Source organism: Puma concolor, chromosome B3 (genome assembly GCF_028749965.1).
Source record: "Puma concolor isolate L17-30 chromosome B3, mPumCon1.1.hap2, whole genome shotgun sequence".
In the NCBI taxonomy this organism is placed as follows: Eukaryota; Metazoa; Chordata; class Mammalia; order Carnivora; family Felidae; genus Puma; species Puma concolor.
This window is the reverse complement of record NC_141672.1, coordinates 1,235,946-1,249,268: the sequence shown is the minus strand read 5'-3', so window position 1 is coordinate 1,249,268 and position 13,323 is coordinate 1,235,946. Positions and strand designations below refer to the sequence as shown.

Genomic DNA, 13,323 nt, shown 5'->3' with positions numbered 1-13,323 from the left:
CGTATTGAAAAACATCGCTTTGTAATTTTACGTGTCTTATTCTGGTTGGCTCTTAGTTTGCAAGCCATTTGATCCTTTTGGTTGTTGCTTTGAAGCTTCCTCTGAGTTTACTGAGGAAACATTTCCCAGTATTCTGTGTCATGATTGGTGAAGTACAAGGTTGTATTTTAGTTTTTTCTTATGCCGTCTGGTGAGAACAGAAAGTACTGCTGAACATGTGTGAGTCCCAGGGGATTTCCCCTCTAATCCCTTATTGTGGTTCTTTCCTGGCCTCTGGCAGTCTTCTTCCATGCCTGTGAGTTTCTCTCCTCAGGGGGAGATAGATGCAGGGGAGTTGAGGTTACGTTGGCAGCTTGCACCATGGAGGCTGCACATGATTGAAAATGGTATCCACCTTGGAACTCCCTTGTTTAAGTACCGTCTAGTCCTTTAAAATCCCCTGGGTTGGGCAGAAACCCTCAGAGTTGGCTTTTGGAGAAGAGTCTGCCTTTTCTCCGGGTGGCTGGCCTCCTAAATAAAGCTCAACTTCTTTTCCCACCAAAACTAAAACTTTGAACATTGACCTTTCCAGAAATACTCAGCTGAATTTGGGATTTGATAACAATACAATGGAGAGTGGAATGGCAGTTGTCAGGGGCTGGCAGGGTGGGGCAATGAGGAATAGATCTCAAGGGGTATGATTTTCTGTTATGCAAGATGATTAAGTTCTAGAGGGGTCTCCACAACATTACCCCTGTAATTAACAATACTGTACTGTATGGTTCAAGTTTTGTGAAGAGTGTTGGTCTCATGTTCAGTGAGATCCTAACTCAAAACCAAAGTGGAAGACACGAATTTTGCTTCTCACATGACAGTATGCTGAACGGCATGGACACACTCTCTACTGATAATGTGAAAATAATTTAAAAACATTTGCATAGTTTGAATAGTAACCCTGAGGATATTTCATTTACAAATATCTTCTTCCATTCCATAGGTTGCCTTTTAGTTTTGTTGATTGTTTCCATCACTGTGCAGAAGCGTGCTATTTTGAGGTAGTCCCAATAGTTCATATATGTATGTATTTAATTTTCTTCTTTTATTTTTAATTTAAATTGAAGTCTTCCGTCTTTGAGCTCCACGTTTACAGGAAGTTGACTTGTCATGATTAACTTTATCGGTTATCTTGACTGAGTCATGGGTGCCCAGTTTCACCACTGTTTCTGTGGATGTCTGTGATGTGTTTCCAGAAGAGACTGGCATCTCCCTCCATGGTTTCTGTCTGGGCATCACCCATTCCTTTAAGGTTCTGAATAGAATCTGATGCAGAGGGAGAAAGAATTCCCTCATTTTTACCTCCCATGTGCTTGTTTGAATTGAACAGTGGTCCCCTCTGGCCCTTGTAATGAGAGTTATATCATCAGATATCTACGTTCTGAGACTAGACCCTAGTTCAGAATCAGACATATTACACCACTGGTTTTCCTGGGTCTCCAGCTTGTGACAGTAGATCATGGGAATTCCCAACCTCTTTCGACATGCAAACCAATGTGCTTTGGGTTCTGTTCCTCAGGAGAATCCAGACTAATACATGGAGATGATTTATCTCTTGTTTAGAGGAATTGAATAAAGCTGTAGCTCATTTAACGTCCTGAGTAGCAAGTGCCAGGAGGGAGTGTCACGTTGTTTGATTGGGACAAGCGCTGGGTGAAGTTAATGGGGAGCTGTGGAAGCTTGTGGTCCTGGCTGCACAGGGAGTGCATCTGGGACTCATGTAAATGTTCAGCTATTGTGCCTCAGGAAATCTGTAATTCACTCATGTTGAGGGACAGGAGTAAGCAATGCAAACAACTGTGTCTTTTGTGCATGTTAGTGCAGTTTTCCTATGACAACAGGTATCTAATTCAGAGAGTTAATAGGTAAGCACAGAATCCTGTGTCCAGAGAGGCTCCCTGGGGAAACTGCTGTGTGGAGAGGAAGCCCCAGACCCTGACAGGAAACCTGCCTGTAACCTCCATCTGCACCTGCTCCTGGCAACACAAAGCAGAATTGTGCAGAGTGTGCGCCCCCTGGTGGTGCTGATCCCCTCCTGCAGGGAGGTTTGCGTGTGGGCTCCCAGCGAGGTCCCCTCACCCTGTTTCTTGCACAGTAATATGTGGCCGTGTCCTCGGTCTTGAGGCTGTTCATCTGCAGATACAGCGTGTTCTTGGCATTGTCTCTGGAGATGGTGAATCGGCCCTTCACGGAGTCTGCGTAGCTTGTGCTACCTCCACTACTACTAATATACGCGACCCACTGCAGCCCCTTTCCTGGAGCCTAGGGGACCCAGTTCATGCTGGAACTACTGAAGGTGAATCCAGAGGCTACACCGGTGAGTCTCAGGGACCCCCCAGGCTTCACCAGGTCTCCCCCAGACTCCACCAGCTGCACGTCACACTGGACACCTGCAGACGCAAGACATCTTGGTCAGGAAACTGTCACACATCCACTGGTTCTCACTCATATCCACTCACATACTCAGTGTCTCTCGTTCGCCATGAATTACCTTTTAAAAATGCAACAAGGTAAACCAAGCCAAGCACATACTCCATGATGAGGTGTCTGTGTTCTGTCCTGATCACAGAATGGGAACACCTGGGACCCGTGGAGCTGGGGCTCCTCTCCCAGCTGCACGGTCGGGCTGGGCTGGTTTTATCAGCACAGAGAGGGCCCTATTTGCATGTCCTCTTACATATATATCATACTGCAGACTTAGATTTAATTCTTTAAAAGTGAATGGCAGGTTTGGGATACATTTCTACATTAGTTTGTGTGGATGGTGCTGTGACAATATGAATAATTCTTATCAGTGAGCACAGGTATATTTGCGGAACTTGTGCATTTTTACATGTCTTTCATCAACAAAGGTCATTTTCGCTCTACAATTATTTTACATACTTTATGAAATTTAATCCCAAGTACTTTATTCTGTGCCATTTTCAATTGTATAATATTATTATTTGTTTTGCATATATTTCCATGCTGGTGTGTAGAATCATAGGTGGTTTATTTTTATTTATCTTCTTTGTTCATTGTGCGCATTGTGCATCCTGCACTTTTCCTCATTTTAAAAAACTGGTTCTAATATTTTTTGTGGTATCTCTAGGGTTTTGTTATGTTTAAGATCATGTCATCTGCAAACAAATAATTTTCCTTCCTCCTTACTGATTTTAATGTCTTTTATTTCTTTTTATTGCCAAAGTTTGTGGGTACTTCTTCCAGTTGTAGGAGAAGAATGCTTTTTCCTTCTGTTCTTCTGGGTTTTCACCCGGTGTAAGGATTCAATTGACATAAGACTGATCTAAAGGGGAGAATAAATTTCATTTTGCAAGTGCCTGGGCTTCCTAATAATATGGCACCCAGAGAATGAACAAAGCAGGTGGCACTTGTGACTTTCAGACAACAAAACATTGGATTTGGCAAGAGTCAAGGCAAAGGTGTGGTTTTCGGATATGTAATTAGTCAAGTAACTAGGTTTGTTTGCACAACCTTCTTGTCCCTAAGTTCCTTATTCTGGTGCTAAGGATGGTTCTCCCCTCCTGGTACAGGGAAGGGGAGTTTCCCAAGGGAGATTTATATCCTGCTGTCAAAGGACACAGGAGGGTCTGAGTGTCCTTGGACTGGCTGTTTCTCCCATGACTTTCATCCAAATAAGGACTGTGACACGATGATATGGTTTGAGGCGGCACAGTTATTCTTCACGTTATCATGTGGAATACTTCTATTGGGGATGACCATCATTGCCTGGCTCCTGATGTGGCAGGAATGGTTTTAGTATTTTATGTTCAATATGCTGTCAGGTGTGGGCTCTCATAGTGGCCATGATTATGTGGAGGTAATTTCCTTCTCCGTTTTAATTGAGTTATTTTTAAATGATGAACATGTGTTTTTTGTTCATGAAAAAACTGTGTCTAATGATTTTATGAATAAATTAAGAATGGCTTTGATTCAATCATTCCCTCTGTTAATGGAGGACATCAGATTTTTGCATTTGTGTATGTTGAAGGAAACTTGCATCTCAGGGATGAATCACACTGGATTATCATGTATGATCCTTTCAGTGTGCTGTTGAATTCAGTAGGCTTGGACTTAATCAAGGAATTTTGCATGTATGTGTATCTGAGACACTGGCCTGTAGTTTCCCTTCTTGTGGTGTGTTTCTCTGGCATTGTTGTGAGAATAAAGGTGTCCTCATAAAGTGCATCTGGGAGTGGTCTTTTTCATCAGCAATTGGTAATAGTTTGAGAAGTATTGGCATTAATTATTCTTTAAATATTGTAGAATTTTAGTAACGCCTTGTTTCTTTTTGGAGGGTGAAAGTTTTATATTAAGGATATCTTCTTACTAAGTTTTGTTTTGTTCCTTTTGTATTTTGCATGGAAGAGTCTTGGTGGATTACATAATGGTAGAAAATGTGTAATTTGTTCTTGGTGACCTAATTGTTGACTTATAAATATCTAAATTTTTCATTTATGATCCTTTTCATGTGTTTAGTTCAGTTATGTCTCCTTTTTCAGTTCCGATTCCATTTGTTTGAATCTTACCTATTTCCCTAGGGTACCTATGTTTTTTAAATTTCACTTATCTTTCCAAATTCAAATTTTAATGAAGTTGATTTGTTTTCTGTATTTGTGATAGTCTTTTTTCTCTGTTGTATCTTTTTATGTTAATTTTATATTTATCTTTTTATCTCAATGAAAATACCAATGCCTTTTTTTTAAAGGAATCTGAAAAACATACTAATTCATATGTAACCACAAAACACATGGAAGTAAAAAACAAAATCCTGAAGAGGAGAGAACCTGGAAGAAGGAGAACACTTCTTCCTTCTAAATATATTGCAGAGGTACATTAACTCCAACAGTGTACTGCTGGCATGAAATGAATCATATAGACCAGTGGAGCTCATTACGGAGCCCAGAAGTAGAATTGTGCAGATGCAGTCAGCAAATCCTCCATGAGATTTCCAACAATGCACAGTGGGGAAAGGATTGTGTCTCTTAAACATGGTGTTGACTAGGGGCGCCTGGGTAGCTCAGTCAGCTAAGCATCCAACTTCCAGTCACGTATTGTTGTCATGATTTGTGGGTTTGAGCCCCACATCAGGCTCTGTGCTGACAGCTCAGAGCCTGGATTCTGTGTCTGCCTCTATCCCTGTGCCTCCCCTGATCATGATCTGTCTCTCTCTCTCAAAAATAAAAGAAACATTAAAAAATGGTGTTGAGATACACATGCAAAATAATGACATTTGGCCGTAATCTTGCATCATACGTATACGTCAACACAAACAAATCTCAAAATGGATTAAAGATTAAGCAGAACACCTGACCCAAAATGCCTTCAAAGAAAACACACAGGATAAACATGATGACATTCTCTTGACAAAGATTTATTTGATACAAAAGCAAAATCACAGAGAACCATGGCAGACAGGGGGACTGCATCAAACTAGAAAGAGGGCAAATCAAACAGTAGCAGGGCGAGAAGGCAGTCTATGAAATGGGAGACATTACATTAAAAATATTGAAAAGGAGTTAATATCCAAAATACAGGAGGGACTCCTTAACATCAATAGCAAACATCACAATTATAATCATAACAGTAAGCACATCACCTGATTAAAATTTGGGTCAAACATGTAAATATCCATTTCACTATTAAGGTTGAAAAAATGTCCATCCAGCATATGAATGGTGTTCATCATCACTAATCATCAGAGTATTCCACCCCCGATCCACTGAGATATCACCTCACAACTGATAGCAAGGCTATTATAAAATAAGGCAAACACAACGAGAACATCTCAAGTGTTGCTGAGGATGTGGAGAACAGGCAATCCTAGAGTTCACTTGATGGGAGTGCAACACAGTGTAGCTACTATGGAAAACTGCGGTGAAATAACCCACTAAACTGAGTTCCTAATCTGCTCCCATACAGTTGACTTCATGTCCAGCTGAGTGTGAGGAAGGTCTGGGCCTCATGTTCTGTGGAGAGGAGGTGCAGAGACAGGTGGATCCAGTGGATGATTCCTTAACTCCTTCAGTAGAATGGACCCCAGGCTGACCGTTTTGTAAGACTTGACTCAGTGTGCCTCCCCACTGGTTGTCTCTGGCTTCCTGAACTGGATGGAGAACAAAAGGAGTGAAGGGTAGAAACTACTCTTTTCTCTTACAGGAACGTGTATATACTGAGAATCCTTGGGAGAAAGTTGCGGAGTTGATGAAGATGCTGTGGGGTTTCGACAACCACAAGGGTCTTTCCTCATGGTCTCTCTTCATGGGCATCAAAGGAAAAGCTTAAGGAAAATAAAAGGAGAGAGGAGCTGCTCAAATGTATTAAATTTAGATCACTTGAATGAGTCAGTCTCCTCTGTTTGAAAATCACTTACATGTATTTTAAATGGTGGCCTGTGTACTTGTGAGGCACAGGTCTGTATATGAGTTGATTTATCCCCAAGCTTGGTCTCTGTCAAGGTCGGCACTACTATATGACTGTTCACTCTAAATGTTAGAAGACATCTGTGTTTGTAAATGGTTTAGGAAACAGTGTGTGCTGTTTACTGGTCAGCATGAAGTTTCCAGGGCGTGATGAGAAAGATGCTTCACAGGAAACCTGACCCTGAAACACTGGTTCTGGATATGAATTCTGAGACCTTGGGTGCCCCCTGGAGACCTGTGAACCTCCAGGTTACCTACGTGGCTCCTGGTGTCCTGTGCGTTCCTGATGACCTGAGTGCCCCCAGGTGAACTGAGTGGCAACTAGTGACCTCAATGCCCCATGGAGACCTGAGCATCCCCCTGGAGGTCTGAGTGCTCCATGCAGAACTGAGCGTCCCTGGTGTCCTCAGCTCCCCCTGGTAACCTGAGCACCCCAGGAGATGTCAGTTACCCCTGGTGTCCTGAATGCCCCCTCGTGACTTTTAAATAACCTAAAGACAAATTGCAATTTTTGGGCCCGTGCTCACCTCTCAGAAGTCCTTTGTGGTGTTTGAGCCAGCTCTGTGGCTAGGCCTATCGTGTCCTGTTCACCCTTATAGGTGGTTCTGATTGTGTGGCTGTTAACCCTGGGGGAACCTCCAAGGGTGTGGCCAGCACCTGCTTTATCCCTCTTCCTCTTGCCTAACAAACTGCCTAACTGATGGACATGTGGCTCTTGTGGTCTGGACCCTAGTATGTGATATAGAATATAGGATAGTATATGAACCATCCGCTGCATTCCCCGGTGGTTGGTGGATCCAATTCCACCAGAAATTACTGGTTGAGATGGAGAACCCCAAGATGCTGCCAGTGAGGTGCAGAGTGTGCAAGGCACTCACCAGTTGGGCACAACCCCTGCAGCTGCACCTGGGACAGGACCCCTGGGGACAAGGAGACTCAGCCTGGGCCAGTCACCAGCAGTCACAACCATTCCCATCATCCCACATCTGACATCTGAAACCCTCACCTTTGGGACCTCTCACCAGGCACAAGGAAGGCCCTACAGTCTCTCCTGTTTCTCGAATACAGTTCTGCCTTCCTTAGGGACTTCAGCCCTGTCTGAGGAGAGAGCTGTGGGCTCCCACACCCTGAGATTGGAGTTTACTCTAGATCTAGAGAAGTTTGCCTGTGTGGGAGGGAGCATGTCCTTATAAGTGGACAAAAATTGAGTCAGGCTCCCCTGGTCCTTCCAGGTCCACCTGTGGGCATCTCTTTGTGGATCCACAGGCTTGTTGGTCCTCGGTCAAGGCAACACTTGGTCTATGAATTGTGTTGGAGGCAGGTCAAGTGATGGCCTCACCTTTCTGATCAGATAGTGAACAAATGAGTGGATCACAATTCACTATACTCTATCTGTCCGAAAGATATTTGAAGGGATCCATATTTTCTCCAGAAAACTTTCCAAATCAAGTATTTAAATACAGTCAATTTTAACAGTCATTCCTCACATAACTGCATAGGAAAAATCTATATTGATGTCCAGTCTGGTGTAAATATAACAAGCAAAGACACTTGTTCCCAGGATCATATTTCTTTTAGTTTCCACACTGATGTATTAACCTCACCTGACAACTACCTGCAGAGCTTGAGCACAGCTGGAGACTTCTGATCTTGATGGTTCTCTGCTGATGGGGTTTGCTTCCTCAGTCACCTGCAAAGCTTGGAAGAAGTGCCGACATCTTTAAGTGCACAGACACCAAGACATGGACACCTTTCTGTCACCTGCAGATATGATTCCCATGCATGGCTGGTGTCTCCATCTCCTGAGAAATCCCCATCCAACACAAGGGGCTGTTAACTCAGGGAGGAGGCACAGATGTCACAGAAAAGTGGGGGACTCTTCACTGATATGGCACAGCTACCATCAGTATCTGAGGTAAGAAGTTAATGGCACTAAAACAACCACATTAATGAAAATGGATTGGCTGACCTGGACATCATTGGAATCTAAAAGTCCGGAGCCTAAAGAAATTGTAGAAAATGTGTTCATAGTCCTGAAGGCATGTGCCAAGAGGATAAATGCTGAGTTAGCTGAATAGACTTCAAATAGAGATCAGAATGCTAGGTAGTAGATAGATGATAAGTGGATAGGTGATGGATGATAGAGGGTAGATAGATGATAGATAGATAATAGATACTTTTATGTTATATTAAAGTCATTATAGAGGATTCACATCATTATGAATGTATTATAATGAAATTATCCACTATTGGCAATATTTTTTAAAAGACCATAATTTCATATGGAAGAGAATATTTGACACCAACTTTAGATATACAAAAGAAATAATTATGACTTCAATATTTTCTGAATACAGCTTCCACATGGGGAAGCACATGCCTGCTTGTAGATTACTCCTCCCTCTGGGGCTTTGGCTTCCATTCCCATTTGTTCCCAGGGTTTCCCTTCCCAGGATGTCCTGAGCTCTGGGATGTGCAGGGACAAGAGCTCTGTCCTGGATCTGGACCATCGTCCCTCTGGCCTAACATTTACAGCTCCTTCCAGGCCCTTGCTCAACCACCAGGCTTCTGCCCACCAGGCTCCATCCCTGTATCCACTACCTGCCAGCCTCCTTCTGGACTCTTTCATTCATTTCCTGTGGATTTAACAACAGTTTGTTAGGTTGGCAGGTCTCCTAATAATAATTCGCATTGAGGAAAAGCTATATAGGTAAAACATGACAGACTCTCTCCACAATAGCCTTGAGTTCATTCCCATGATGTTATTATTTTGCACCCCATCTCAGCCCCTTGACCCCACAGGCTTGCATTAGAAACTGTCACTTTCATGAACTGAACTAAATCTGTCCCCCTACACAACTGGTCCATCCTATCTATCTACTCTATATGGTCATCAGACAACCACCAAGCTAAGAAGGAACACAATACAGAGTGTGAAGACATAAGTATTTATAGAAATAATTTTATAAAATTTTATCTAATAATCAAAGTAATGAGATATTTACAGAAGTAACTTAAATATGGTAAATGGCCATGTTTATTTTAAGATTCTATGAGTTTAGATGAACATAATCAAGTTACAGGACAACCGAGTAACCACAGGTCAAAGAAATGTATCATTCTCAGGTCTATCCAAACCCTTTCCTTTGCACACCAATCAGTTTCCTATCTCTCCCTTTCTCTCTGGGCCTCGCGTGTTCTCGGTCTCAAAAATAAATAAACATTACAAAAATAAAGATACGTACAGGTCAGTGAGATTTAATGGAGAACCCAGAAATAATCCCCTTCATCTTTGGTCAACTGAATTTTGACAAGAGCAGACAACATGACATTGGGGAGCAAATGGTCTTTTTAATAAAGGGTGCTAGACAGCTGGCTATCCATGTGCAGAGGAATGAAATTGTGTCCATACCTCACACCATATACAAACATCAAATCAAAATGGATCAACAGTTTAAATGTAAAATTATGACCTCTGGAAGCAATATATCGAGATGAATCTTCATGACCATTGGGTTTAGCAATGCTGTTAGAGATGACGCCAAAGCACAAGCAAGGAAAGAAAAAGTAGATAAATTTAGTTTTCTCAACATTAGAAACCTTTGTACACCAGAAGATGCTATCCCCAAAGTGAAAAGACAAAGCCTAATGGAAGACAATATTTGCACAGTATTTGTCTGGTAAGAGCCTGTTATGCAGAATGTATGAAGAGTTTTTACAACTCATCAACCAAAAGAAACCCCATTTTTAAAATGGGGAAAGGATTTGGATATATCTTTCCCCAGTGCAATCATACATATGGTGAATACCACTTGAAAGGATATTAAACCTCAATAGTCCTTATGGAAATGGAGATTTAAACCATAGTGAGATACCCTTTTACACGCACTAAAAATGCTCTAATCAATACAACTACAAAATAACAAATGTTGGTAAAGATGTTGAGAAATTGGAACCCTTCAACCTTGCTTGTGGAAATGTAAAATGGTGGAGACTATGTGTAAAATAGTTTGGCATTCCCCCCCCCCAAAAGATAAAAACATAGAATTACCATATGGCCCAACAATACTACTCCTAGATGTATATCTCGAAGCATTGAAAACAGTTGTTTAAAAAAGTGCATGTGAACATACATAGCAGCACTGTTCACAATAGCCAAATTGTAGAAACTATGCAAATGCCTATCGGTGTGTGAATGGATAAACAACCTGGGGCAGACCCTTAAACAGGAATATTATTCTGTCATACAAAGAAATAAAGTAAAATGTTGTGGCTGTAGAGAATACTGGTTTCTCAGAAAGCTATCACAGAAATCCACATCTGCACTTACATCTGGAAATTTAAAGCAAAGCCTTGAGCAGGTATTCATGTTCCTGTATTCATAGCAGCTTCTTCACAACAGCCAAAAGATGGAAGCAACCCAAGTAACTATTCACAGGTGAGTAAATAAACAAAATGTAGTATATACACAATGGAATATGATTCAGCCTTAAAAAGGAAGCGAGTTCTGACACACACTAGCACACCGACTGAACTTGGCAGTCATTATGCTGAGTGAAATGAGCCGGTGACAGAAGGAAAATACACTATGGTTCCACTTAAGTGAGGTATCCAGAAAAGTCATACTCAGAGACACCAAGTAGAATGTGGCTGTAGGGGCCAAGGGGAAAGGGGAATTGGGATTTAGGGTTTAATAGAGTTTCCCTCGGGGAACATGACAACGTTCTGGAGATGGATGTACAACAGTGTGAATGCAGTTAATGCCAGACAACTGTATGCTTAAAGTGACTTATGTGGTAAATGTTATGTTACGTATATTTAATCAGAATTTAAAAAGGAAGGACTGATACACGTCACAACATGGGTGAATGCAGAAAACATCCTCAGTGACAGAGGCCATCCAGAAAAGGCCACTCAGGAACCATCTTGCTCTTTTCTTTTTTTTTTAATGTTTATTATTTATTGTTGAAAAAGAGAGACAGAGACAGGTCATGATAGCGGGAGGGGCAGAGCAAGAGGGAGACACACAATCTGAAGCAATCTGCAGGCTCTGAGCTGTTAGCGCAGAGCCGAAAGCAGGCGCTGGAACCCATCAACTTCGAGATCACGACCTGATGTGAACTGGGCCTTTAGCAGACTGAGACCCCAGGCGCCCCAGGAACCACCTTGCTCTTTAAATCCCCCCAGGTTACACAGATAGGGGAAAGTCTCAGGAGCACTTCCCCAAAAGAAACCGGATCAGAATGGGAAAAGACATTTCACAGTGGGGCAGGTGGGGACTCTTGAAGTGGGCCTGTGGTCTGGGTTCTAATGTGGAAACGCAGGGATTTCCTCATTTGGGGTTCTGTGGTGGTTTCTCGGGAGGGCGTCCCCGTTTGGGTTAAAACGCACCAAAGTATCTCATGTGAAGTGGCAAACGCGGCAAAGAAACGAGCGTCCAGGTAAAGTGTATTTGCGCTGCTGTGACACGTTCACTGCACGTCTGAAATCACAGAGTAAGGTACTCCTCCAAACAACAGTGTCAGCCCCGCATGACAGAAGCAAGAGAGGGGTCAAACGCTGTGACGTTGGCCCACGCCCAGACCCAGCTCACCCAGGCGGAGAGGCCACGGGCCCTGCAGGAGGCAGCACGTGAGCCAGAGGCACGTGGGAAGGTTCAATTGGTGGCCACGTGATTGGGTGCAGCGGAAGCAGTGGGATTTGGAATTCCGGTTGTCCACAAGACGCCACTAATAAGCTGTTAGAACTGCGAAAACCAATGAAGGGACATCTCACGGAAGTGGACCCGGGAGGCGGGGAGGGGAGGCTGCAAGGCGGAGCCCAGCACCCAGGGTCACGCTCGGGAACAACCCACCGCTACAGACCCAAGATTAGAACCCTCGGCGGAGAGAAGCCCCAGGCTCAGGCCCCACCAGGGGAAGCTGTGCCCTGCGGCCCCTACAGGAAACCCACCGCGCCTGCAGCCGGGCCCGGGAGGCGCCTGCTCGCCCTGCAGCCCTGCTTTCCTCCTGCGGACCTCGCTTCAAAACCAGCCTCCCAACTTCCTCTTCCCCGGAAACAGCGTTCCTCTCCGTGTGCTCCCCACCCGGCCGCGGTTTTGCCACAGCTTGCTGGGCCCGGATGGCAATTCTCCGCTACTCCCGAATAAACCCACTTTTGCTGGTAACGTAACTGGCGGCGTTATTTCCAAAGGCAACGGAAGGATAAACGAGGACACTCGCAGGATAGGAGATCAGCACACACACACCACGTGCACGTCTGCACGCTCCTAACGACCCGTCGGAAAGAGAAAGGAAGAGACTGTGCCATTTGCAACCGCCGCAGAAGGAACGACGTGCCCCAGAGGAAATCTGAGCAAGGAGGTGGCAGGCCTGCTGTCCCAGGACAGGGCACTGGGGACAGAAACGGAGGAAGACGCACGGGGGCGGAGAGCGGCTCTGTCCTCCTGGCCGCGGAGGAACCGACCCCGAGAGCACGTCTGTCCTGCCCGGAGCGACCTGCAGCTCCGGGGTGTCGCACCGAACTCCCCACGGCGCCGTCGCAGACTCGGGAGGGACACCCCGCCCCGCGCGGAGGCTGAAGGGACCCGCGAGGCCAGAGCGGCGGGAGTGCAAGCTCCGCCAGGGGACCGACCCCGCTCCTGGACCGCGAACCGCATGAGGAAGCGGCGGGAACCGAGTGGGCGCGGAGCAGGAACACGGCCGCGCGGCCCCGCCGCCCGGCGCCGGCGAGGTAAGCCCCGCGGGGGACACGGTGTCACCGCGCACGACGCCGCGCAGCGTCCTTTCCCCCCAGGGTCTGGGGAACACCGCCCCCCTCAGCCTCCAGGTTCCGGAAGCTCCTCTTCCCGGGGCCTGGCTTTCTCCTC

The 13,323-nt window shown here is 44.7% G+C and overlaps 1 pseudogene across 1 annotated transcript in view; it reads right to left on the bottom strand.

Annotated features, from left to right (window-relative positions):
• LOC112864445 (immunoglobulin heavy variable 3-23 pseudogene) overlaps positions 1-13,323 on the bottom strand; it is an 82,737-nt pseudogene that overhangs the window by 48,355 nt on the left and 21,059 nt on the right. The window lies entirely within an intron of this gene.